Source organism: Mastomys coucha, unplaced genomic scaffold, assembly GCF_008632895.1.
Source record: "Mastomys coucha isolate ucsf_1 unplaced genomic scaffold, UCSF_Mcou_1 pScaffold5, whole genome shotgun sequence".
In the NCBI taxonomy this organism is placed as follows: domain Eukaryota; kingdom Metazoa; phylum Chordata; class Mammalia; order Rodentia; family Muridae; genus Mastomys; species Mastomys coucha.
The window spans coordinates 11004539-11031777 of record NW_022196911.1 but is presented as its reverse complement, the minus strand read 5'-3'; the positions used below and the strand labels follow the sequence as shown (position 1 = coordinate 11031777).

The 27239-nt window shown below is 34.7% G+C and overlaps 1 protein-coding gene across 1 annotated transcript in view; it reads right to left on the bottom strand.

Moving 5' to 3' along the window:
- Nucleotides 1-27239, bottom strand: part of Qki (QKI, KH domain containing RNA binding) — a 111220-nt gene that overhangs the window by 31051 nt on the left and 52930 nt on the right. The gene's annotated exons all lie outside the window — the stretch shown is intronic.

Here is a 27239-nt window from a genome sequence, read left to right as displayed (position 1 = left end):
TAAACATGAAACTTGGGGTCAATGTATATGGGTATCCTGGAGGAACTGGAGGAACTGGAGGAGGATCTAGCGTGTTGGATTTGATGTGCATATATGTATATATGTGTGTATATACAAAATTTTGAAATAATAAAAATGAACTATAAAGTTCAGCCTTGCATTGTATTAAGTCCTAAATACATGTTTCATAGAGAACCATCTATGTCATTTCTTTGCTAGCTTCTGGTTACCAAGCACAGAATGCATGTACATGATGAAAACATTATCAAACTACTTTTAAGGACACATGGCCACTTGCACACTTACATAATTTACAAATATACAAATTCTTAAACTTGAAAACAATTTAAGAATGTGAGCATAAATAGGACTGCAACCCAAACCTAAAGGAAACTATCAGAAGTAAACAACAAAAACAGCCATTGTTAGACCTTTCTTGTAAAAGCCAGTAGTAGTCTATAAAATTTACCAAGTATAAGATTCTACTTTAGCAGTTAGTAACTTCAGTAGAAAAATGCACTTACATAGTCAAGGCATATACTTCTGAAGTAGACTTATAGTCATATGAAGCTAACTAGAACTCCAAGAAAAACAGCAATAATCAAATACTATGCTAACTAGTAGCCCAAAGCCTACCTGTTTCATTACTAGATCATACCACATTCCTGATAACAATACATATTGGTAGAACTGTATTAAAAAGCTAATTCCATGCAATATCAATGCAGAATAAAATGATGGCATTGCATCATTGCAGAATCTGAAGAGTACCCAAGACAATACAAATGTATCTAATAAATATTAATCTGGCTATTTAAAATATTTTCAGTTTAAGAGATCATATAAATATCAACTAGTTCTACTTAATAAAAATAGTATAAGCTGTTTCTTTTTACCCAGGATGCACCATGAGGAGCATTGAGGGTAAAGAGTCACTGAATCAAAAATTTGGGAATCCTGAAATCATTTGCATGGCAAACACAAAGCAAATACTTTTGTGACAATAATTTTAAATCTAAATTTTAATGTTAAAGAATGCTTGTATTTCTCACCAAAATTTGTATTTTTGTTTATTTTTATTTTTATTTATCCATTAAGTAGACTTGGAAAAACTACCTGTATTCCTAAATTCATATATGTATAAGAGACTCATTTGTAGTTGAGACAAAGAACCAGGAACAATGCTCACTTCTTACTCTAACTGAAACAATCAAAGTATATGAGACAACAATTCTAAGCTACTAGAAATTAGGCATTGATGAAGAGGAATAACAATGGTGAGAGGACAGGGACCAGTTGCAATTGCCCAACTTGACAATACTCAACAGCTTTAGTTTTGGCCCACTAGAAGATACTAAAAGATAGACATTTGAGAGTCCAGGATAGTAAAGCAGGCAGGCTTCAAGATTGCTGGAGAACTGTTAGAATCCCATCAAGTACTGTAATTCAACAGATTCATGTGGTTTGGGCAGAGGATTCTAAAGGTCAGGAATTAGTTTCCAAAGGACTCTACATCATAGAAACATCACATGATTTATCAACAGTATCTCAAAGGGAAACAATTCAACTTAGTATGAGACACTATTCAAGTATTGCCTAAAAAAGTTACAAAATTAAGATTTAAGGGGGCTAAATTTTTTCTAACTAATCCAACCACTTCCTAGAACAAAACTGAGAGACATTTCTAAGAATAAAAATATATCTTTCCAACAATGTGAAACTCTCTATTTGCTGCTATGTAGTCGGACATTAATAATCATTAGAGCTGGGAGATGGATCAGCAAATAAAATGCTTGCTCTGTGAACACAGGAACTAAGCTCAAATCCCTAGCACTCTATAAAAGACATGTTTTGGGGAGAGAGTGCTAGCATGTGTTGCAGACAGGATCTAGAGGGATCAATGGCAAGGTAATCTATCTCAAACAATGAACACTGGGGTCAATAGAAACCTATCTTAGAAAATAAATAAGTACTGAATAAACAGTTCAGTGGGCTAAGAACACTGGCTGCTCTTCTAGAGAACCTGGTTTGACTCCCAGCACATGGCAGCTCACAACTACCTTATTTGTAATTTCTGACCCATGAGATCTGACTCTCTTTTCTGTTCCCCATGACCGCTACAGAGTACAGATAAACAAATGCATAAGTAAGGGGGAGACCTAAGGAAAAAGATACCCAGCCTCATGCTCTTGTCTACACACACACACACACACGGGGGAGGTGGAGGGGGGGAGAATGAATGAATGGTGGGGTCATTAAAGATTATAAATTGGACACTTGTGACAGAAAAAAGTCAATAAAACAAATCTATGCATGATATATTTATCATAAACATCATTACAGAAACAGTATTATACAAACAAAAACATTGTACATGTTTTCAAATTCATAATTCTAAAATCTTTCACTGTACTTTTTCTAATATTGTCCTCATCTACATTGTATCTACAATTTGTTGTACTTATTTGTATGTAGTATTTTACTCATTTTAAGACATTTCTTTTCTACATTTCACTTATTATTTATTGTGTATCTGATGCATATGGGGATGCATGTCCCAGATCCTGTAAAGGGAGGTCAGGGAACAACCTTGGAGAATCCACTTTCCTCTCCACTATAGGTTTCCAGGGTTGAACTCATGTAGTCAGATTTGTGCAGAAAGCACTATCACCCACTCAGTCATCTAAGGACAAATTCTAAGACATTCTTAGTAACAGCAACATTTTTGAAGCTTGACATGTCTTATTAATGTTGAAGGGTAACAGTACTGCCCTTCTTGCCTAACCATTGCTGCTGTGACCTGATACTTTAAATACTTTTAAGTCATCTCTTCAAGTAGTTTCTAGTCACAGAGGATGTTAAGAATGCTGAATGATGATGGGGTAAGAAAATCTTGTCTGTTGCTTGCTTAGAAGGTTATGGTCCCTGGCCAATGCTCCTCTTCACAAATACAGTCACAGAAGCAGGTGTCATAGCCTTCCATGTCACTGGTGCACACCAGACTCAGGGACTAGCTGCAAATATGAGGACATTGATTGTTCTTCCTTTTTACATCAATCAGAAAGCCTGGCTTCTAATTCAGGAAGCACTGGTCTTCTACCAACATATGTGAAATTGTGGCAACAAGCTAACTTGCTAAATTTAGGTAAGATTAAGATTAAAACAAAACAAACAAAAAAACCTACACATTTTAGAGTTCCTGGCAACAACTTCCAATAAGCTTGGGGGAAAATACGACTATTCTTAAAGTTGCTACATATTGGGAGTTGGTTCTAATGCTTTGTCTTAATTTAGCTTCCAAAAGCTGCTTCGAGACTGAGGGTCCCTGTCCCAAGCTGGCTTCGATTGGTAAGAAAGGACAGCCTTAAAGTCAATGGTTGGGCAGGGAGATGGAGGCGAGACTTTTAGATTGCATGGGCAAGGGGCCAAGGGAGAGGGGGATAGGAACAGAATTGCCATGACTTGGAAGGAGAGGGATTCAGATTTAAGAGCTGCAAGAGAAAAATCATCCAGCAATGTAGGTGGAAAGGGAAAGTGGCCCTACTGGGAGTTGGGGTTGGGGGCAGTGGCTGCTCACAAGGTACCTGGACAGCAAAGATAAAATACAGATTTAGGTGTTACGCCAGTAATACCAGAGGGGAATATATGCTAGTCAAGAGGAGGTTTAGAAGTACCCAGCCACTGAGCTAGTCAAGGCATGTCAAAATTAGCTGGCGCATACATGTGTGTACACATGTGTGTGTGTGTATAGGTACGTGCACATGTGTGTGCATGTGCGTGTTTCATTCATGAATCCAGAGAGCTCTTTGGGTGGGTGCACGACCCTCTGGGAGCCAAAGAGGTTTAACCAGTTTACTGCTACAGCTACATTATCAACACATACAACAGCACAGACATACAAAACATGACTGAATAAAAATAAACTTTGAACATTGATATATTCCTTTTACCACAGAATACAATGAAAAGACTAAGTATAGGGAAAAACTGTTAAAATAACACTGCTATTCAAGACAATAAATGTGCTGTTTCTCTTTTCAAATTAGCAGTTTGCTAATTTCCAGAGAAATATCCTTTAAGAGTTAATCTTCAGTATTCAATAAATTTCATACCTATCACAGCTTGTCTTTATTGCTTTAATTTTCTTAGCTTTTCACATACTTCAGAGTACCTTCTTCATGACGCGAAAACACGCCACCTTGAGGGGCACTTAATTTTCCATCTTAAGCTGATTTCTAAAACACAAAGAACCTTTGAGGCTCCTGACAAGACTTTTCTTATAGAACAAACACATAGTGAGTATGCCAAGCACCAGCTTCATTTACTGTTCAGTATGGTGTTGTTGGTTTGCTTCACTATGAATATGTGAACCTTCCTATTACTTCTGGTACTTTCTACTTTAATGTTTTTCAGTGATGGTATTTGGTAAATACAGCATTTATCATGCCCTAGATTTTTTTATATAAAGAATCAAGTCTGAAAAGAGTTTTAAATTATCTTGTTTTATGTGATGTTTCTTTAATTATTATTTTAAATTTATGTATGAATGTATCTATATATGAGTATCCATAGATTAAAGACTAGTCCATTGGATCCCTGGGAACTGCAGTTACGGAAGGTTGCGAGCTGCCTGACTGTGGTCCTTAAGAAGCAAGCTCAACTCCTCTACAAGAACAGCAAGCATTCTTAACTCCCAAGCCACCTCTCCCGCTCTGTCTGTGTTTTTCTTGCACTGGCTATTTTTTTGTGCCAATGAGAATGAAAATGGTAAAATCAGACATCCTGGGATCTTTGTGAGCATAGGAAGGAAAACATGGTAGTTTATTACTTGATGCTACTGTAATTATTTTGTAGATAGGCTTTAGCAAGTTTAGGGTGTCTCCTTTTACTTTTAGTTCTCTGGTGAGTAACAGGGGTCAGTTATGAATATATATAGCCAAGCTCATCTTTATGCAGCTATAGAATACAGTCAGAGTTCTGAGATTTGACCCCACTGATATGATGGACCGCGCTGATTGGCTTAGAGATGCTAAACAACTCTTGAAAGACATGTATCACTTGATAAATGTTGCAGTAACCTACTTACATACTTCAACTAAACTTACTATAATTTGTTAATTATTATCTGTATAAAACTGGTATCTGTGGCCATGGGAGACATTAATCTTTTCCTACATTTTTCCATTCTAAATATCAAAGACACAAAAGTATATTTTCTTTATAGGGAAGTTTTAAAATACAGCTCAGACTTTAACCAACATACGGATATTAAGGATTTGTTGCTTCTTGGTAACAATTTGTTTTTCAAAGAATCTATTCTCATATAAATTGCCTAACTTTTTGTCCTAAATTTCCTCGTGAAGCAAGAGATACTGGCACACACCTAAAATCCCAGAGCTTGTGGAGACAGGAGGATTAAGAGTTCGAAGTTATCCTGTGCTACAATAACACCTTGTCTCAAAATGTTGCTCATGTCGTGCATTCCCTTTAAGAACCTTTTTTTTTTTTTTTTTTTTTTGGTCTTTTCGAGACAGGATTTCTCTGTGCAGCCCTGGCTGTCCTGGAACTCACTCTGTAGACCAGGCTGGCCTCAAACTCAGAAATCCGCCTGCCTCTGCCTCCCAAGTGCTGGGATTAAAGGCATGTACCACCACTGCCCAGCACAAGAACTTTTTAATAATACAGGATCTCTAGTATGTCCTTCATCTTCTCAGACAGTGGTTATCAGTATTTTCTACTTGTTATAGATCAGCCTAATTAGAGTTTTATCTATTATGCTGATACTCTGAAAGACAAATAATCAGTTTCATTACATTTCTCTATTGTCCTTTTTCAATTTCAGTTATCTTCCACCTATTTCTTAGCTCCTTTTTAATTATACAGAGTTTAGTTTGTTTATTTTTGATGTTTCTAAGCTTCTAAAACATGCATAAGTAAAAGTCCCCTTTAGACAAGTTTTTACCTCATGAATTTTTCTGTCTTGTATTCTTTACAATCATTCAATTAAAAATGTTTTCTGGTTTCCTTGTTTTGGCCAATGAGTTATAGGAAGTTGTGTTACTTATTTTCAAAATATTTGGTATTTAATTCCTTGATGATCAAAGTTTAAGTTATACAATTCTCATCTTTTTTTACCCTATGACATGTATGAGTTCCACTCTAGTGCACTTAAAAGAAAATATAAAGTTTCTAAGTGATTAGGTACAATTATTTAACAAGGCCCAGAAGGTCAAGATGGTGGGAATAAAGTTTATCTCCTCTTCAGTCAAAAACAAAACAAAACAAAACAAAACAAACAAAGCAAAACAAAACAAAACCTACTTCTGATTGTGGAATTAATTGCTGTTTGTGCCTATATTTAATTTTTTGGCTCATGTATAAAGTTGTATTTATGTTGTTATATTATCCTGATAAATTAACCTTTTCCATTATAAAATACCTCCTTTATTTCCTTTTATTTTATTTTATATCAAGAGATACCTGCTTGCTACCTTCTAGAAATAGTGTCCATGTTTGTATATTCAACCTCACAGTATTTCTCTTATGGATAGCATATTTCTTGATGGGCTCTAATAAGAGAACCTCAATGCTCCAGGGTGGGTTTCTTCCATTGTTATTTAAGCAATTTAGGGCAAGGCTGAAGCTACAGCTGCTCTATTAACAGTCTACGTGTGCAATTATTCTGCTGTCCCTATGCTTCCTTTCCATACTTTCTTCTCTACCCTATCAGATCCAGCAGCGTGTATGTTTTTTTAATTCAGATATTCTATTTTTAATGGACGCATGCGTGCCTAGTTGTATGTCTGTACCAGGTGTGTATGCAGGAACTACCAGAGGTGTGAAGACATCAGATACCCTAGAACTGGAGTTTAAAAGTGGTTGTGAGTGATGATGGGGTGCTGGGAAAGCAAGCACAGGCAATAGTGCTCTTAACACTAGGCTATCTCTCTAGCATCACTGCTGCAGTATGTTCTATAATTACACTTTACTTTTAAACTTTGATAACCTTCTAATTATAATTCTTAGTAATACTTTCATGGTTGCTATCATAGAGGGGGAGTTTATAATACTAATTTTAATTGTACATGATCTACTTACATTTACTTCTTTGCTATTTCACATAACAGAAATTTTATAGCCACATAGGTGCATATATCAACGGACATTGATATAATTTAAGAAACCTACATTAAATAGCTATTGTCTTTTATAAGAAATAATAATGTATCTAGTGAGGCTTTTTTATTTACCAGAATACTTACTATTACCAGGATTAATCCACAAGCCATTTCCTTTTAAGTAGCCAATTTTAAACAACTAATATTTTTCTTTAGCCTAAAAGAACACTCATCCACATTACCTAGTGCAATCAATATGCTGGCAATCACTTCTTGTACCTTACTTTACTTTCATTTGAGGAAGTCTTTGCTAGTTAGATAATTCAGATAGTTATATTAACTTCTAGCATTTAGAAGTTATTTACACTTCCCATTTATTTTCTGTTAATAAAATCAGTCATTTAATATTTCATGTATAATTTTCTCTTTTTTCTGCCCTCAAGATGTTTTTATACAATACAAACAGATAATGAAACTAAACTAAACTAAACTAAACTAAAATAAAATGAAGGCCCTCAGGAAAAAAGAATGGGCTAGATCTGGGAAGCAAATATTCAAAAGCATCAGGGTTTCATTGTGAAGCAGAGTCTATGTATGAATACATGAATATATATAAATATACATGGGCTATATTTTACTTTTTAACTTTGCCTCAGTAGCTTTTTCACTACACTTCTAGAAAATGTTTGTAAGGTTAAATGATCTACATAGACCAGGATGGCCTTGAACTCAGAGATCTACCTGCCTCTGTCTCCAGATTGCTGGGATTAAATGTGTATGTCACTGTATCTGGCCTCAACAAATTAAGTCTTAATTTAAAAAGTAAAGCTTCTTGAGACTATCTTCTGAAACATATGTTAACTCCACTTCAACTAGCAGTTTACAAAAATAAATCCTTTTTCCTGAAAATGAGAAAAAAATTGGAAAGCAATTGATGTTTTTAAAAAACAGTTTAATAATTCTAAATTCTCAGATTTAGAATAAACTCTTTAAAAGATGAAGCAGAATTAAGCAAAATAAGGAAAAGTTTAAAATGATGGTGTTTTGTTTTGTTGGGGGCCGGGGGTGCATACATTTCAGTAGTTCCCTAGCTCAAGCCAAATCCTTGAATCTTGAAGACTTTGGTATCAGGCTGAACCTATCTTTTCCTCGGGGACTGAATGACTAGTTTGAAGAACTAACTAGTTTGACACTAATCCAAACTAAAATATGTTTTAAACCTGTATTAGATGTCTAAGTTCATTGAGGAAATATAAAAAGAGCATAGTCTGAAAACCTTGGCAATTAATGGCTATAAAACTTTCAATGACATTTAAGGATGTTAAGAATATACTATCTCTTAAATTAATAATACTGTGAAAAGGAAAATCTACAATAACCCAAAGGACTCATGTTATAGTAAATAGATTTTAACCCCAAAGGGCTAACAAAAAACAAAGCTGTCAGAAAACAGCTTGGAGTAGAGGTGGTAGTCGGGTTTCTTTCCACCAGAAAACTAAGCATATTCTAGCTGCTTAATACAAGCTTTAGTTTTAATAGTAAGGTCACGGGTGGAACCACTGCTTTCCATATCAAAAAAGCAGGTAATTAGCAATCCTTCTGGCACCATCTCCTATCACCAATGCACACAATAGATACACAGTAATGGCCTCTCAAAGCTCAGGCTCTGTTACAGCAGAGCTCCACTGGTGTGTCAAAGTCACACTCACTTCTCTATTACGCAAGCATACATTTACTGCTCAGCCAGACACCTATAATTAAGCACAAGAGGACTATAATGCTAATATTCAGGCTAGTTTGCAAGTTAGGGGTTCCCCCTCCTCCCCATAAGGATGATTGCCTTTCATTTTAAAGTTTGAAGTAGCTACAGTTCACTTAGTTTTGATTACATAGCAATTAGATATGCAAATATACAGATCCAGAAAAATACATTTTCAGGCTTCAAATTGTGAGCAATCAAGCCCATTCTTTTCTCTTGTACATACAAGCAAACTCATTAACCAACTATTGTCTCAAAGCATCTCTGCTTCAAGCTCTCCCACCCTCTTTGGTAATGTCACAAACATCCCAAATACACGCAGCTGCCATCTCTTTTAGTGACTTCCTAAACATGTGTTCAAGAGCATGGGATATTACCAAAGAAAAAGAGCCTATATACCCTAGCCTCAACACCAATTTACTGAGGTTAGATAATGTACAACTTACTATAAAACTTATTAAAATTACTTTTTATTATACAATTTTAAAGCTGAGTATGTATTGTTTTAGCTCATGTTTACAATTTGTCTTTGAGGCCAGCAAGAGCTATTTAGTAAGTTCCAGGCTAGTCTGAGAGCACAAACCTGCCATTAAAAAAAAAAAAAAATTTGGGTCCAACAAGAAAGTTTAGCAAGTAAAGGTGCTTGTCACATAAGCCTGGCAACTTGAGCTTGATTTGCAGAACCCAAATAAAGATGGAACAAAATAGCAAACTCCAAAGTTATCTGCTGACACAGATGACAGACATATGTGCAGGCAGGCAGGCAGACACGTGTGCATGCACCCCATGGCACAAACATACTGTTCACATAGATACAGAGCCAAAATAATAATAATAAATTAAATGCTATAAAAATACTACAAAATAATCTAACCATTTGACTGAAAACCATTTAAAAAATTTTAAGTTCACATTACAACATTACCATGTAGAGAATCAAGCGGTATGAAGAGAAGGTCAAAAAAGGAAACTTATGTGTGAGCTGGAAATTTATTATGATCACTCATATTATCTACAAAATATCCCTAACCTTTTTGCTTATAATGATAATTAATAACTTCACTTTTATGTTTGAAATTTCAATGTTTAATTTGAACTCCTATTCAAAGTAGTGCTGGCTTTGCACGGTCTCATTTTTTAAGTTAAGTTATAGTAAGTTGTTATAAGTGAAAACATGTATGTGTGGACGGTGCATATCTTTCTGGATAGATCAATTATACCTTGTATTTTCGGGCCATGGTCTCTCAGCAACCTAGGGTTTCTCAAAAGTCAAGAGTAAGTAGTGAGATCCAAAGATCCTCCTGTTGCCACCTTCCCAGGATTGGGATTATAAATGTATGCCACCATGTTCTGGTTATTTCCCTCCTTATTTAAGCGGGGTTCTGAGGACTGAGCTGAGATTCTCTAGCAATTTACTGATTGAGCTATCTGCCTATCTATCTGAAATTGTAATTTAAGTCTTCCTTCTATACTTACCTGGTACTCCTACTCTTCAGAAAATAAGAAATTGACTAAAGTTATAAAGTAAAACTGTACGTGTGACAGAGTGAAAGAGAGTGAGAAAGAAAGACAGAGACAAAGAGAGAGACAGAGACATTAAATCTAAGGTTTGATGCATTCTTGCAAAGTCTCTTATCAGTGAGCCATCCAGTCCCCGCCACCAGCCAAAAAAAAAAAGACCTTAGGAAAAAATAAGTATCAATTATGCCCACAATTCACTGAAATCAAAAAATAAATGATTACTCCTGGAGAATACAGCCTTTGTAAGCCAACACAAGTAAATAACAAAATCAAGATAAACACTGAGTTGTCTATTTAGAGACCAATGCTAGATTTGGAAATCCAGTAAAAGTTGAAATATTCTCAAAGTGTTCAAATAAAATGAATCTGAAACAAGATTCCATCTCCCACTTCAATAACTACAACAGCCTAACACATCCATTCCCTTCCTTCAACTGTAATATACTCTTTATTATTCCAAAGAACTCTTTAAGACTTATATTCAACTATATCAGTCTTCTACTTCCAATAGTCAACCCCCCTAAGCTATCTACAGGCAATACTAAGAACAGACACTTTGTCAGAACCCATATAATACACATACACACACACACACACATACACACAAACAATTTCTCTCCTCTCTTCTCCAGCCACACTGACGAACCTCTATCACAGACATTGTCATTTTATGCTCACCTGATTGTTTCTGCACTTGCTCTAACTCCAGGGAAACATCCATTCTTTCTTAGATCCTGCTGTGGACAACAACCATCACCCTTGACATTCATTCACAACTCAAATTTAAATGTCCCTTTTCCAGTCTTTGTTTGGTGACTTTATTTAGAAGACCTCTACCAAACACCAATCTCCCAAAAGGAAACTATCTGAGATGCTGTTGCTTACTTTCTGTTTTAAGTTATACCTCGTGACAGCAAAGATTTCTTATTCTTTTATGTGCCCCTCCCAAAAGTAAAAAAACAGGTCCAGAATTAAAAGGCTAGTATACACACCAGAGATGAGGTGAATAATGGACATAGAGTTCTTTCAATTTTTAAAATTATTTCAAAGTACCAAGTTAAAACGATTCTAGATCGCTAAACATTTATTTTCTAGACCTGCTATACAGATTTATCTTAAAAAGCCACTCCTGAACAATACAAGATGTTATCAGTGGAAATAGATCCCATTTCTCCTGTACAAAAAAAAGCCATGCACCCGTCATCACTAAGGACTTCAACTGAACCATGCAACTGTTTAGTTTTCCTCTCTTCATTGGCTTTTATTTTTACAGTCATGTGTAAGCTAGTGGTATGGTCTGGATTTGTTACCCCAAGTTCATGGATGAGAAATGTAATGTTCAATTGGCTAGCTGCACCTTTCAGGAATTATCCTGCTCTTAAAAGAAGGGAAATAAGGAAATATATTTGTTCTTTCCATCTGTTCATATTTCTCTTCTGTTGAGGTTAACAGCGGTAGAGGCTCCAATGGAGCGAAAACCTCAGCAAACTGCCTCAAAAAGAGCAGTAAGTTTCTATTCATCAATAACTACCCACTCTCATATATTTCGTTACAATGGCACAGACCTTACTGATGAAGGAATTCTAGTATTTTACCAGGAAGGGAGGGAGAAGGTAGAAAGGGAGGAAAAGACAGACAGAAAGGCAGGAAGAAAAACAAAGACTTACTATTTTAACAGCAGCTGGTAAGCCTCTGGTAATATCTTTGAATATACCACAAAAACTAGTTTCTAACTGTACAAAGTCAGCACTCAAAGACTTGGGGAATCTGAAAGACTAGGGACAAAAATCAAGAATCTTTAACTTTTTTTGGCAGAGATTGTCATAAGGTGCAGTTTAACTAAGGACAATAGAGGGTCTAAGAGATCATTCTATGGACCAGCTTTGACTACAACAGAATGTACCATTTCAAACAGCAACCTTATTTGACAATTATCAATGTTTATTTCCCACCAAATGATTCTTACATGATGGCAAGTTTATATTTAAAATTTTTGACTTAAAAATTCTTCCACCAGAAAAAAAAATATTCTTCCACCACTTACTTCTGTATGTCTATATAAACATAATGAGTTATTCACTGCAGATTTGTTTTCTGCTCATAGTAGTCTACAAAATCTTGTGTTTTTAAATGTGTAGTAAATGCCTGTAAAGTTTATCTAAACAGCTACACTTCCTACTGAAATTTTAAGACAAATGAAAAAGTGAGAGCACACACTTAGGACAGACCTAACACAAATATCTTGTGCTTTTAGTTAATTGTGTTAACTGATTAAATAGTAAGTGCCCATTTCTAACCCTGCCAGGTTAAGTTAGTGAGTGTCTGTATAATGGTCAATCAGACTCCAGTGCTCTGGGAGTGACGAGAACAGTTACTGCTAACTACACCACACCAGTGATACAGCTTAGGCTATTGTGGGCAAACTGAGATCTGAGATCCTATAAAGATTTAAAAAAAATTTTAGCATGCTATCAAAATATGAAATGGAATGACTTAGAAACTTTATTGTTTGAAAACAAATCATGTCTTTTATTCCCCCAATATAACTAGGATATAAATGTAGCAAAACTAGGTGAAACAAAACTACTTAAGTAAATTCCTAGACAGTAAGCACCCACCCCAACCCAATACTTAATAGTTATATAAAAACAAATAAGTTAATAAAAATTTCACTAAATTAAGAACTTACCAAGTCAACTTTATCATTTTTCTCATTATAAACTGAAGCTATACCACTATAAAACCAATTCAAAAGGTTTGTCATTAAAAATGTTTTGCAGGGCAAAAGTAATTAAGTACATGAGAATGTAATATACACCACCCTACCTTATAAGATAAATCAAAGAAGCAGGCCTGATACTGGGGAGAAATTAGATAAAGGATACAGACTCTAAACTCAACAGAAAATAGAGGTTATAGAAAAATATTTTGACCTATTAGAAAGTGATATCATTAACTAGAAAGTGTAAGTAGAATTACAAAAACATCAAAAATTGGGCACAAGTCACTAACCAATCCTGAAACCATCAGGCACGTGTCTGTTGGGAAGGAAATGAAATAGACTATCCTTGGCTATAAATTTATCTTATGTTATAGGAAAAAAATATGGAAAGCAAGATTCTTAACCAACTGACCAAAATATTCACCACTTAAACAAAGAAAGGAAAAAAAAGAGCCAAGCATACCCCTTTAACTGCTAAATGATACTAATGAAAAAAAATCACTTTTAAAAACAGTTGGTTTGAATTTTAATCACGAGAAAATAGAAAAGCTATCATCATTTCGAATGAAGGCCAATAACCTATTTTAAGTAACAGACTAAAGGATGTAGAACACAAATGCTGTTTGTAATGTGGATTGAACTGGGCTGAGGGAAGAAAAACAACAAAAAAAATAAATAAATAAATAAGAGAAATCTGAATTCAGAAAGTCTACTAAGGGCACAACACAATATGAGATCTTGGAATTTGATAAAAGTACCTTTTTAAGATTTTTTCATTATTTTTAAGTTCTGTGTGCGTGTGTATGTGTGAGTATCTGTGTGTGCACAACTATATGCACAAGAGTAGTGACATCTATGGAGTCAGGCAAAGGGCATCAAATACCCTAGTGTTACAAGAAGTTGTGAGCCTAACATGGGGATTAGGAACTGAAGTAAGGTTCTCTACAGCATCTGTAGGTGCTCTTAACTGCTGAACTATCTCTCAGATAGATAGATAGATAGATAGATAGATAGATAGATAGATAGATAGATAGATAGATAGATAAGATAGACAGACAGAATTTGATCTGTCTTAAAAGGTCATTTTAAAATAAAAGAGCCACAGGGAATTGTGGTAGAAGTATTTCATAGCAAAAGGACTAAAAAAAAAAAAAAAAAAAAAAACTACTAAGGTAGACTGAGTGGCTCATCAGATTCATGAAATTGCCTAACACTGCTAAAGATGTTTTCTGACATTCTTTGTTGCAGGATTATGGCTAGGAAAATCAAGCAATATAGCACACAATATAAATAAGTGGAGCTTTCCTATCAATTCTGTCACTATTAAAAAGAACATTCTAGAAAGAAAACATGCCATATATAACCAAACTACAAAGGTACTCAAATACTCCTTAACTGATTGTAATCCACTCAAGCTTCAATTTTTAAAGACTCATTAAGAGTATCCAGTGATAAGATGGACTCTCCTTTTGCTGAAACTCATGCCTGATTTCACTAGACATGGACAATTAACTTATCCTACGATTAGATCCATAGTAGAGTAATTTAAGTTTTACAGGTTACTTAAAATGTTACTTCATTTTAATAAACAAAGGAAATTCTGTTTGGGTTAAATTTTTTACCCCTTAAAAAGTATCTCACAATTTTAAGGATTGTACATCAAAGTAAAAAAATTGTTTAAAATCCTCAGAGTCCTTGATTCATGAAAACAGAAAATGCAAACAGAAATAGAGCTAAATAACCTAGTCAATATTCTAAAGTGCTTTCTATTTTTGAAACACATGAGAAAAAAAAAAGCAGCAAACAGGCTTAATAAAAACTAGTTGACAGGCTTGAAATAGTAGGAGACCATGCCAAAAGTTATACTATAGCCTATAAACAGGTTAAGTTAAGCATGCTTACAAAACCTTGACAGCATTTCCAAATGGTTAATGTTATCTGCTGACAAAGTTTAAAATAAGGTTAAATTGTCTTAAAAAGTCCATTTCTCTGAAAGCTAATTTTACTGCATTTAACAAAGAGATTGTCTCCAGTGAGTCTGATTTTTCTTAAAAGTGTTTTTAAAACCACAGATGCTTTGAAGAGAATTGATTTAGTCTTTTGCAGAATAAATGTTAAGGTCTCAATCTGAAATATTTCCCAGAGGTTCATGTATGAACACTTGCCTACATCTCCGCTGTTTGGGGAGGGAGGATCTGGAGCCTGTAGGTGAGGTGTGAATGGCACAGACTACTGAGGTAGTTTAAGGATGATAACTAGTTCCTCTTTCACCTGACCTCTGTTTACTATTTGGAAGAAATGTGACGAATAAGCCAAACCTAGAATTTTCCAAGATGGATGCTGTGATAAAACTATATCCCCTGACCAACAGACCTTCCTTCCTAAAGTCACATTTGTCAGTTATCTGAATAAAGGGATTTAAAAGAAACTAATACAGTAGGCTTCTTTCTGCTTTAAAAAACAACCACTTTGAAAGCTCAACAAGACATCATGTCTTCACTTGATCAAAAATATAGGATGGAAGTGTCTTAGAGTTACTATTGGTGTGATGAAACACCATGACAAAAAGCAACTTGTGGAGGAAGGATTTATTTCAATCACAGTTCCATATAATAGTTTATCATCGAAAGCAAGGAGGAGGCCAGGAGCTCACAAGAAGCAGGAGGTGATGCAGAAACCATCAAGAAGTGCTGCTTACTGGCTTGCTTGCTATGCCTTGCTCACCCTACATTCTTAGAGAACCCAGGACCACCACCCCACCCCAGGGATGGCATCATCCACAGCGGTCTGTGTCTTCCTCCATCACTCACTAATTTAAAAAATGCCCTACATGTGGAGCTTATGGGGGCATTCCTCAACTAAGTTTCCCTCCTTTCAGGGAGCTCCAAGCTTGTGTCAGGCTCACATAAAACTAGCCAGTGCATAAGTAAATCAAGTTATTAGCTGTCAGCTACACAGACATTTTTAAGACACTGGCACTGTGGACTATGGCAAAAGACACTGAGGCTCGGAGATGTGTTATTTTAATTTAATGTGTTATTGATATTAAGGCCAGAGGACTGCTGAGATAGATGATCCTGAATGCCTTTTTTTTTTTAAATAAGATTTTAATTTTAGTTTTATGATGCTTAGGGAATCACATTTAATTATTACAGAATAACAAAGTGTTTGAGTTAAAACAACAATAACAACAAAACTTTCTTGCCACTGTTAATGTTTAAAAAAAACTATACTATAAAATCATTCTCAAAATAGCATCCTCACTCTAATTACTTTATAGAACCCTCCCAGCACACAAAAAATCCTGGGCCTCCTTTTCATGACTAAAAACACTTCATTCCATTTCAAGAATGTCATCTAAAAGAACCATGCAGTAAGCATAGCCTTCCTTCATTCTTTTATGTGCACCAGTAGGCTGTTCCATGGAATGGGTGCACCAGAATTTAAGCATCCACTTGCAAGATGACATCTGGGTTATTTCCAATATGAAGTTATTTTGAGGAAAGTTGCTAGGGAAATTTCTGCACAGGTTAAGCATATTTTCTTTAACACAAAGAAATGTGGTGCTGATTGGATGGTTACAAATTGTATACACACATTAAAATACCATATTGTACCTCATAAAGGTATCAATTGTGATGAGCCAACTAAAAATAAAATTTCTATCTAATAAAGGACCAAATAACTGACATGAATCAAGGACATCAATCTTACTTTAGTATAAGAATAGAATTTCTAAGTGGGTTATCTGCGGCTTCATTATCATTTGTGACTTGCCTCTTTAGCCAATTTCTTCCAATGCTGTCAAGTTATTTTTTAAAAAATAATTGATATAACATTAAAACAACTGCTTCCAAAAGGAGAGTAAATTTTAACATAGCATTCAATTTTGTCTTCAATGCTAATATAGCTTCTCCAACTGTACCTCAAACTTTTTACGATGGCAGATGAAGCACCTCACCTAACCGCAGTCAATCTTGTTTCTAATTTCTGGAAATTCATCATCTAGTATCCATAAAGCCCTCAACCTATGAGAGAACTCACTAGTTCTTGGATTTTTTAACAGTGTAATCTACAAGCACTGTGAAGCCACACTGCTATCTTTGCTAACTGTCAATAACCAACCAGCCCATTGGCAAAAGCTATTTTAAAGTAAAAGTCTTAGAAGATGGTATTAACTACAAGAGGTAATAAGAACTAAATATCTATAGTATTATGAATAGAAATAATCAATTTTTACCATAAAGATGGTTAAGACTAACTAGCCTAGTCAGGTTCTTTCTAAACCAAATTAGGTGCAGCAGAATTGAACAGCCTCAGTTCTAAAGCAACTGATCTGTTCTCATAGCTAAATACTACTATTCAAGCATATCTGACTTAAAAAAACCCACTTTAATGAGAAAAATCCTTTAACTTTTCCTACATACTAATTCATCTTGTCAAAATTATCAATAGGCCCAGTGTGGTGGCATACACACACCTTTATTCCCAGCACTCAGGAGGCACTGGCAGATTGATCTCTGTGAGTTCAAGGACAACCAGCACTACACACACACACACACACACACACACACACAAAATCAATAAATGAAAAATATGGCCCACTGGTTAGGTTGCCCAAAAACCTGTGGATGATACTACATCCATGACATGTAGGCAACACTAATTCACCTCAGTGAGTCATTTAAAAGGGGGTAGGGGAGAGCTGGATAAATGGCTTGGTGGTTAAGAGCCTTTGCTGTTTTTCCAGAGGACCTGGGCTCAATTCCCAGAACTCACATAGAGACTTACAATGGTCCAGAACTCCAGTTCAAGAATCTGACAACCCTCTGGTTTTTATACCAGGCTCACACAATGTGCACAGAAGGCAAAACATTCATGTATATAATATAAAAATAAATACATCTTTTAAAGAGTGACATTAAAGTGCAAAGGGGGTGTGGTAAGAGAACTAGGCTAAGTAGGGCCAATAAGACCAAGCTATAAACTTATATGAAATTGCCACAAAAAAAAGTATAAAATATTTGTTTTAAAAAAGTAAGCAAAAAAGAAGTAACCAATAAAGGAGCGGGTGGGTTGTGGTGTGATGGTAAGGCAGGAATAAAGAATATAAAACATAAAAAAAGATACAGCCTTTTTCAACTAAGAATTCTCTGAGAAAGTCAAAACTTACCCAATCTAAGGCATAATTAGATATAATTAGCTTTTCCCTGATGCCTGAAAAAGATGCTAAGTCTCCTAATAACGAACAGAAGTTTCATTCTGTTGGTGATACAATGGAGATATATATAGATATAGAAATATCAAATATATAATATATGTAATTGTGTATATATCAAATTTCCCTTTTATAATTCTTTTCTGAATATAAGACAAGCACAAAGACATACACTAGACCATTGTTTGTATGTATAACAGCAGGAGATTAGATGTAATTGAGTGGTGACATACCACCAATGAATCTGATGTAGTTATTAAAAGAAATTGCTATCTATATAGATGTGTTCCTTTTAAATGCTGTCAAACAATGGTGTGAAGTCAAACATAGTTAACAAAATAAGGTATAGAAAATACTGAGTATATTGTAACCTATGGAACTGGCGCAAAATTATACACCTGATCAGACACACCACCTGGGCACATGTGCGACTGTTCCATAACTACACACAAGACAAGGAAGAGGATGAAAGGACTGAGCTAGTGAGGTGGCTCAGTAGGTACACGTATCTGCGGCCAAACCTGGGAACCTGGGTTCATTCTCTAGGCCTCACAAGGTGAAAGGAGCAAGTCTAGCAAAATGTCCTTAAACTATCACATGAACATGGTGGCTATACCCCACCCCCCAGACATGGAATAAAAGTTTTTACAAAATAGAATTAAAGAAAAAATTCAAATGTGAAAATCTGTCCAATGCTAAAAGACAGAATAGGCAAATAGGATAAAAGCAAAAATTCTCTTAAAATTTCCTGACAGATTTGATTTTGAAAGCATATGAGTATTTTAAAGCATAAATCAAGATACTAGCTCAAGTAATTCCTAAATCATGAAACCAAGTACAGCAAATGAATTTTTCCATGGACTTACATGATGTTACTAACTACTACTATTCTGAGTATTTTAAGAGATTCTGATTTATACGTATAGTCAGATATATCCTAAAAAGAATAACAGGGTAAAAATGCTTTCATTGTCAATATCAGCAGCAGTAAGTAGTGTTTTTCCTGTTATCAAGATTGTTTTATCTTAGCATGGGACAAATGAATCATCATTTTACATCAACGAGGGAAAAAACAACATACAATGAACCAAAACACATCACAACTGTTAATATGCATTCACAGTGGAAAGGAAAAGAAAAGCAAGCCTTGTTCTTTACCTTTAGAGAGTTTCTGAGAACCAATTCACTATGTGAGAGCTAGTGAATAAAAAACTGAGCCTTTCTTCAAACTTTTAACATAAAAACTCTTATCTTGCTAGTAAAAAACAGGACCTGTTTTGCAACAAGTAAAAAAAATTGAGAAAATAATCAGTACTTGCTTACATCATCGAGAAATCAGACTTAATATATGGAACAAAAATGAAGACCTGTAAAAATCTTAATGACTACACTCTTCTCACTACAAATATCCAAGAAATACGTGTGACAGCTATGTAAAATGCTACCATGAAAATGTAACCAGCCATCAAATTCTCAGAACAAATTAACAGTCCCTTACATAAAGGCCCCATTCCTTCCTCCTCCGAGCCCCCTCTGACACCCACTCTAAGGAGATATACCATCACCTTCTTACCTGTCTCGCTCACCCTTCTTAGTAAACTCCATTTCTGCTCTTAAAATCATTCACGCTCAAGTATAGTTTTGAGGTAGATAAGACATCTTGGGTACATTTCCCAGCACTCCAATAAATCAAATAAATGTTTCTAAAATACAATTAAGTCCTTTTTATAAGGTCTTTTTATAAACATCGGGAAGGAAAAACGGGGCTGAGTGAAGGAATGGCTTATGACAGTGTTTTTCAACCTTCCTGACACTGCTGCCCTTTAATATCGTTTCTCATGTTGTGGTGACTCCCAACCATCAAATTATTTCTTTACTACTTCAAAACTGTAATTTTGCTACTGTTACGAATTGTAACATATTTGGAGATAGAGGTTTGCCAAAAAGGTCAAAACCCATAAGTTGAGAAACACTAGCTTTGGCTCTATCAATCAATCACAATATAGATGGCATTCAAATGCATGTCATTTTTGGATGTCTGCAGGTTTTGTTTTGTTTGAAATAGGGTCTCACTGTGCAGATCAGGCTGCCCTTCAACCAACAGAGATCTGCATGCCTCTCTGCCTATGTTAAAATATTGATGTTAAAAGGATAACATACCTAACCCTGGATTTAACTTCAAGAAGCATTTTAAAAAGAACATTTATGGGACATGAACTTTTGAGTATTGAGTACATATTTGGTGATATAAAGAAAATTAACTTATTACTATTATTGAGTCTATGTTAGAGTTACCTAATACAATATTTAAAGTTGAAACTATATGTTCAGAATTTACTCCTCAAATAACCTAACATGCAGTGGAAGAAATGGGAAAGACAATGAGAAGAGCCCTCCTGAAAGAAGGTAGCAGTGGTATGGTTGGTAGACAAATAACAGTCCATTAGGTAGCTGATTGTCCTGCTGTTTCAATTTTTTCCACAATGAAAAGATGTTTAAAAAATTCATACCTGTGCTTAAGGTATTATTTACTGAGAACAGAGTATTCAACAGAATCAATAAAACAAGTTCTTTGGAGCTGTCTTTGTGTTAGATAATTGTGTCACTAGCTGGTAAGGACATCGAGACAGAGATAAATGTTAGTCCATCATGAAAATGTAACTAGCAAAATCCATAAGAGTTCTTGAGAATTAATGGAAGTAATATGCCAATCCCAAACTAATTTATCTCCTTCAAAATGTTGAAACTGTAACTGCCCATTAAAAAAATTGTTTTAAATAAATAAATGGGGTTAAAAAACACCTCGACCCTTAGACTCCTAAAAATGGGGGAAATTTTAGTTTATGCACTCTGTTAATATTACTTAGAATTTCATGCAGATATACCTTCCCATCCCTCAGCATACAGCTCAACTACTTGGTAAAATGCCAGAGGACAGATTGTAATACTGTAGAGAAATCTAAAATTATAAATTGCCATGATTCACTTTACTGTCTATAAAAGATATGTACATATAAACAATTATTTGAACAACCTAGAAAACATTCCAGACTGCCAAAAGCAGTTTCTAGAATAATGGTTTTGGTTTTTAATTGTATTTAGTGTTTTTGTTTATATGTGTGAATGTGCCCATATGTGGAGGTCAGAGCATAGCTTGTCTTTCACCATGAGAGTCCCAGAGATCCAATTCAGGTTGCCAATCTTAGCAACAATGATTCAAGTTCATATGGCACTTTCCAATTCTCATACAGTATTATATATTTACAAACTAAGTTACATAAAAAGCAGAAGTTAGTGAATCTAATAAATTGCTAGTGTAAGAAAATATTTCACTTGAGATGTAAATGACCATTTAAGAATGTTATCTTAGAAGTGATCTTATAAATGTTATACCTAATACTTTGAGAGAAAATTCAAAATTTGTACTGTTTTCTATTACATAATATACCCCTGTCATAGACACACAAAATACTCCCTTCGTTTTTTTTTTAAAGCACAGCTCTAAAAGATAAAATAGTCAAGTAACGTATTAAAAAAAAAAAAAGCTAAGGTTAACTTTAAAAATTAAAGCTTGTACCAGTTTTGTATGGATTTTGACTTGAAAGCCCACATTCCAAAGAAAATGGCATGATGCAGCTGAATAGCATGATGTAGCTGAATTTGCCCAAGGAGATAGGTGGTCTTCTACTTAGAACAGTATTTTGCTCAATACAAGGGAATGAATACTATATCTCTTTAAACCTCAAATCCTTTGAGATATAACAGTGCCACTCACTATCTCCCAAGGCTGACACACAGCCTGAGTCAGGTATTGTACACAGTAATATAGGCTGTTGCTATGAGCCAGCACTATTAGCAGTCCTAGAAGACAGGCAGACCTACCATACAGCCTTCTTCACAGTAAGCAGGATTCTAAGACTGCTGAGTTTGCAACTCCTGTAGGACAAACTTAACTAGCCTAGCTTCATCAACTCTAAACACTCAAATCATGGAAGGATTTGACTAAACATGATGAGGTGTGAGGCAGGAATTCACAGGCTTGGACACTTTGTTCCCTCCAGCTTATAAAAGGAAAGAACCCATAGATTTATAGACTGATAACAGAAATCTAAAAAATGTTCCCACCAAGACTTCCTTTTTGGATGTAGACTTCTTTTGTTATAGAATAACTGTCATTCCACAAAACTTCAAAGTACCTAGTTATATACAAAAGACAGTTGTGTTCTATGACTTAAAAGTACTTTCTCTAGTATTATGAAATCTGTACAAGAACACAATTTTCTATTAGAAAACTTAAGACTAAGTCCTTGAGGAGGGATTCTGAATATCAAGGAAATTACTAGTTAGAAATTATCATCAAGTACTCCAAAATACCTAAAACATTTCTGAGTGTTGACATGTTATAAACAGAAAATTTTTTAACTGCCAACCCGATAGGTGGTAGTAAAAAACCAAGTAAACAGCACAAAACTGTACACACTAGAAGGTTTATGTGAAAGGTATATAAAACATAAGTGAATTTCATGCTTATACTGGGTCCTATCCCCACTACATATTTGAATATTTCATTTTTTAAATCCATCATTAGAAGTTTTCAGATGAGTAATAATCTGTATACAATACTGTGATTCATTATGAGTGTATCTGTTCTTCATTTCCTGACAACACAACTCTCATTTAGTATCTTTATATATTAAGAGGGTAATTGATAACTAAAGGTTATGGGACAGTCCCAGCATATGAGTGGGTTGTCATGGAAACCAACATCATTTTAATTAAGAAGGTCGACATTTTCTGGTTTCCAGAAACAGGACAGGGAAGGGAATGAAAGATTATTTTATCAGGGCTGGAGAGATGGCTCAGTAGTTAAAGAGCACTGACTGTTCTTCCAGAGGTGGCTCACAACCATTCTGGTGTGTCTGAAGAGAGTGACAGCGTACTCACATAAAATAAATAAATAAGTATTTAAAAAAAAAAAAAAAAAGAAGAGAGATGACCTTATCACCAATGGTCAATGATGTCACCAATTGTTATTCCTCAGAGACGCTTCATAAAAACTCATAAGGAGCTCAAGAACTAGAAAAGCCTGAAACGTGGCACTCCCAGAAGAAAGCCTACCTTTCCCCATGTCTCATTCTATATGGCTGTTCATGTTTAATTCCTTCATTATCTTTTAATAGCAAACAGGCAAGCCTAAGCAAAATGATATTCTGAGTAGGTCATTCTAAGCAAATTAATCAAACTTGAGAAGGAGATCTTAAAAATGCCAGAGCTGAAGAGAAAACAAAGGTGGGCTGTGCTTGGTTTCAGCAGTGGAGATCACTCCTAGAACTTCTGCAATCTAATATAATCTCCAAATAGTGCTCAAATTGAAGCAAATTATATGATATCAGTAAGTGTTCCCTAGAGACATGATTATTGATTATGAGTGTCAGAAGTCCCTAGACATCTAATATCGGGGGTATTCAGTGGTCCAACACTATGAAAAACACTGTCACTTGTGAAAAAGTAAGAAAGCATGAAATAATTCAATAAAATGTTCAACTGGCTTCCTAAGTTCATATGTTGCAGCATTTCTGTGGTAGTCGCTGTTGGAAACGCCTTAGAGTAAAATGTGAGACATCAAATGACACAATGCAGACTTTATTTCAAGTTCTGACTACCACTCTTCTGGCAAACCATTCAACCTCCCTGACAAAAGTTTTCTCACATACAAAATGCAAATGATAATAAACCCAAGATTAGTTGAAAAAAATGTATGTCAAATATTAAGAAAAGAATTAATGCAAAGTACACAAAATAAATCAAACAAAATTAACACAAAGTAGCTGATTTTCACTTATAACATATTTTCTAACAATGCTGTTAATAAGCATACTCAGCTACAGAAATACCCAAACATATGCTGCTCAGGACAGACAAGACATTCCTGATAGAACTTTAAGTTCTATCAGTTTCCTGCCCATGATTTGTTAAGTAGTCCTGCAGGCTACTTGAATCTAACAACAACAACAACAACAACAACAACAACAAAAAACACCTGGTAAACCCAATAATAATGAATTATTAGCAAAGTTAGAAAAAGGAAATAAGATTGACATATTAACTCACATGCTTAAGCCAACATCTTAGAATTACATGCTACTATCTACCTTCCAGGAATGTTAAAAGCACACAGAGCTTGCAATCATCACTATCTGTCAAACCTTCAACGGGGAGCCAAGGAGAGCCACGGCTACATCATTCTCTTATAATTTGAACTACAGGGCTAATCATCTGTGGGAATATTTTCAATGCTTACTCATTGACAAGTATTCATTAAATAGCAAGGATAGTCCATAAAAGACAGTATGTGCTGTGTTTAGTGAAGGATTCAGTCAACAAACACTATTTTTATCGTAACATTTTTGTTCAAAATACATGAACCAGTAAGGAAATAACGGTTTCTCTAGCTTTGTTAGTATTTTAGCATATATAAAGGGAATAAAGCTAGAAAAATTTCCTTTGTAACTATTAAAACATACTTATTCTTATTATATTATTGTTATTTATGTCAGTACTTACCTGTTTGTGTCATTTACCAAAAAGACAATTACCAAATGAAAACACCTTTCCTTTCACTTCATTATCAACACTTTAGAAAGCACATCAGGGTAGGGAAAGAAGGCTCAGAGGGTAAATACTTGCTATTCAAGAGTGTGGAACAGTTTGGATCTTCAGAACCCATGTAAAAATCATGTGGGGGTAAGATCCACCCATAACCCTAATACACAAGAAATGAAGACACAGAGACTCCCTGGAGCTATTCAGGTTCTAGCTTCTGTCAACAAATGGGAGACCCCAAATCAATATATAAGCTAAGAATTCAAATGAGAGACCCTGACACATATATAAGGTAGAGAGCAATTAATGAAGACATAAGAAAATATTAATCACATAGAAGCAATTCAAGTTAACAGGTCAATCTAGCATTTTAACAATACTGAAAATGTATTCTGTGGCTCAATTCATTTTCATGTGTTTATTTGTTTTACTATTGTTTTCTACATGTGTATAACATATACATATGTATATTCTGTATCTGTATGGCACACATTATATATAGTATACATTACATATACAACATGTATACACATTTAACATGTATAATCTCCAAAGTTTTGTATCTCAATAGACAACAGGAAAAAATAAAATTTGGGAACTGTTTACCAGTAAGGTTAAGAATTAGAAACTCCCAACAATAGAGAAAATTCTACAATGACATGGGATACTCAGAAGTAACGAGACAACAGGAAATACTACCATTTGCAAAAGTAAAATAATTATAGTATTCTCGTACTACATAAGCACTGCCTCTAGCCTGTAGTTTAAAACAAAATATATTGTGATTATTCTTTGAGTACTTGCTCATATCCATCTCCTTGTTCTAAGTGCTTTACACTTATAAATTCATTTAACTCTCACGACAATGCTATACAAGGCAGAATCAAGATTCTAACCTAAGCAATCTGAGTAAGGCTCACTCTTTATCATTCTGCTGTGCCAAAGACAGGAGACAATATTCTTTGCTCATATCCAAAAACACATTTCCAATTTCTAATTCTCACCTGTTGAGTATTGTATAACCAGAGTTACATTAATGAGGTCAACCCAAATTAACAGCAACTTTAAAAGGAGTAGCAATATTTTCTTTAAGAAACAACATATCTTAACTAGTGGACATAAATTACATTTTTGGTGAAGATTGGTGTGTCTTAAATTGTCAAAACTTTGCATTCAATGTTCTTAAGCAACTACATCAAGTACTGTTCAAGGCCAATGTCTCCACCCTATGGTCACTTATTCTTGGAAGCCAAAGTTGCAGATTACGACACACCTAATTCTGAATGTTTATTTAAATATTTATTTTAAAAAATTAGATACATCTAAAGATGTTCTAGGGAAAACATAATTCCCACAAAAATATATTTAAACTATATAAAAGGCTCTATTTAATGATATGGTCAAAGAGTGCTGCAAATCTCCTAGCTACCCACTCTCTCCTAAGCAGAGAATGTTGCAGTCAGCTTGTGAGGCTCAGGTAATATGTTCATCACAACAAACTCACAATATGTTGGTGGGTGGTTGGGTTTTTTTTTTGTTTTGTTTTTTGTTTTTTTCTGAAAAGTCCACAAAGTCTCCTCACATAAACTGATCCCAGATTTACCATCTGATAGCTCTTTAAAAATGTTATTTAAAAAAAAAAAAAAAAATCACCCTTAAGAATAACAATTTTAATAAATAGTAATAAACTCATAAGATTTACAACCTTTTTTTAAAGACAGAAATTTTAAAAAAATCTACCTTATAATATTCTAGATGAAAATCAAATAAAGTCTTCCTAACAACAATATTTAAAGCAAATAGTTCAGCATCAATGGGTTGATTAAAGTGACAAAATAATCCCCACATGTTTTCTCTCCATTCCCTCCCTGTCTTGATCACACACACAAAATAATTATAATAGTAGTAGTGCTACTAATAATAATCAAGTAAAAATAGCAGCAGGTGTTAAAAATAGAAAGCAGATTCATTTACTAAAGTAGGATGTCTAGAAAACCACTTTTAGTCAAGAAAAAAATATTGCTAAAACTAACTGCCCCAATTCACCTGGCCAATCTCATTTAGGACTTATGAAAATAAACATTTTAGGAACTAAACACAGTTTTATGTCTACAACCCCAGCTATCCAAAGGGGGGAAAAAAAGAGGCACGATGATAAAAAGTTTAAAAGTCAGTCTGAGCAACTTATCAAGGTCTCAAGTCAAATTACTTTCTTTCAAATGTGTGCAAGAGGATGTTGCTGGGATATAAGATCCCATCTAAAGCCTAAAGACCTGGGAATGGTAACTCTGGGGTAAA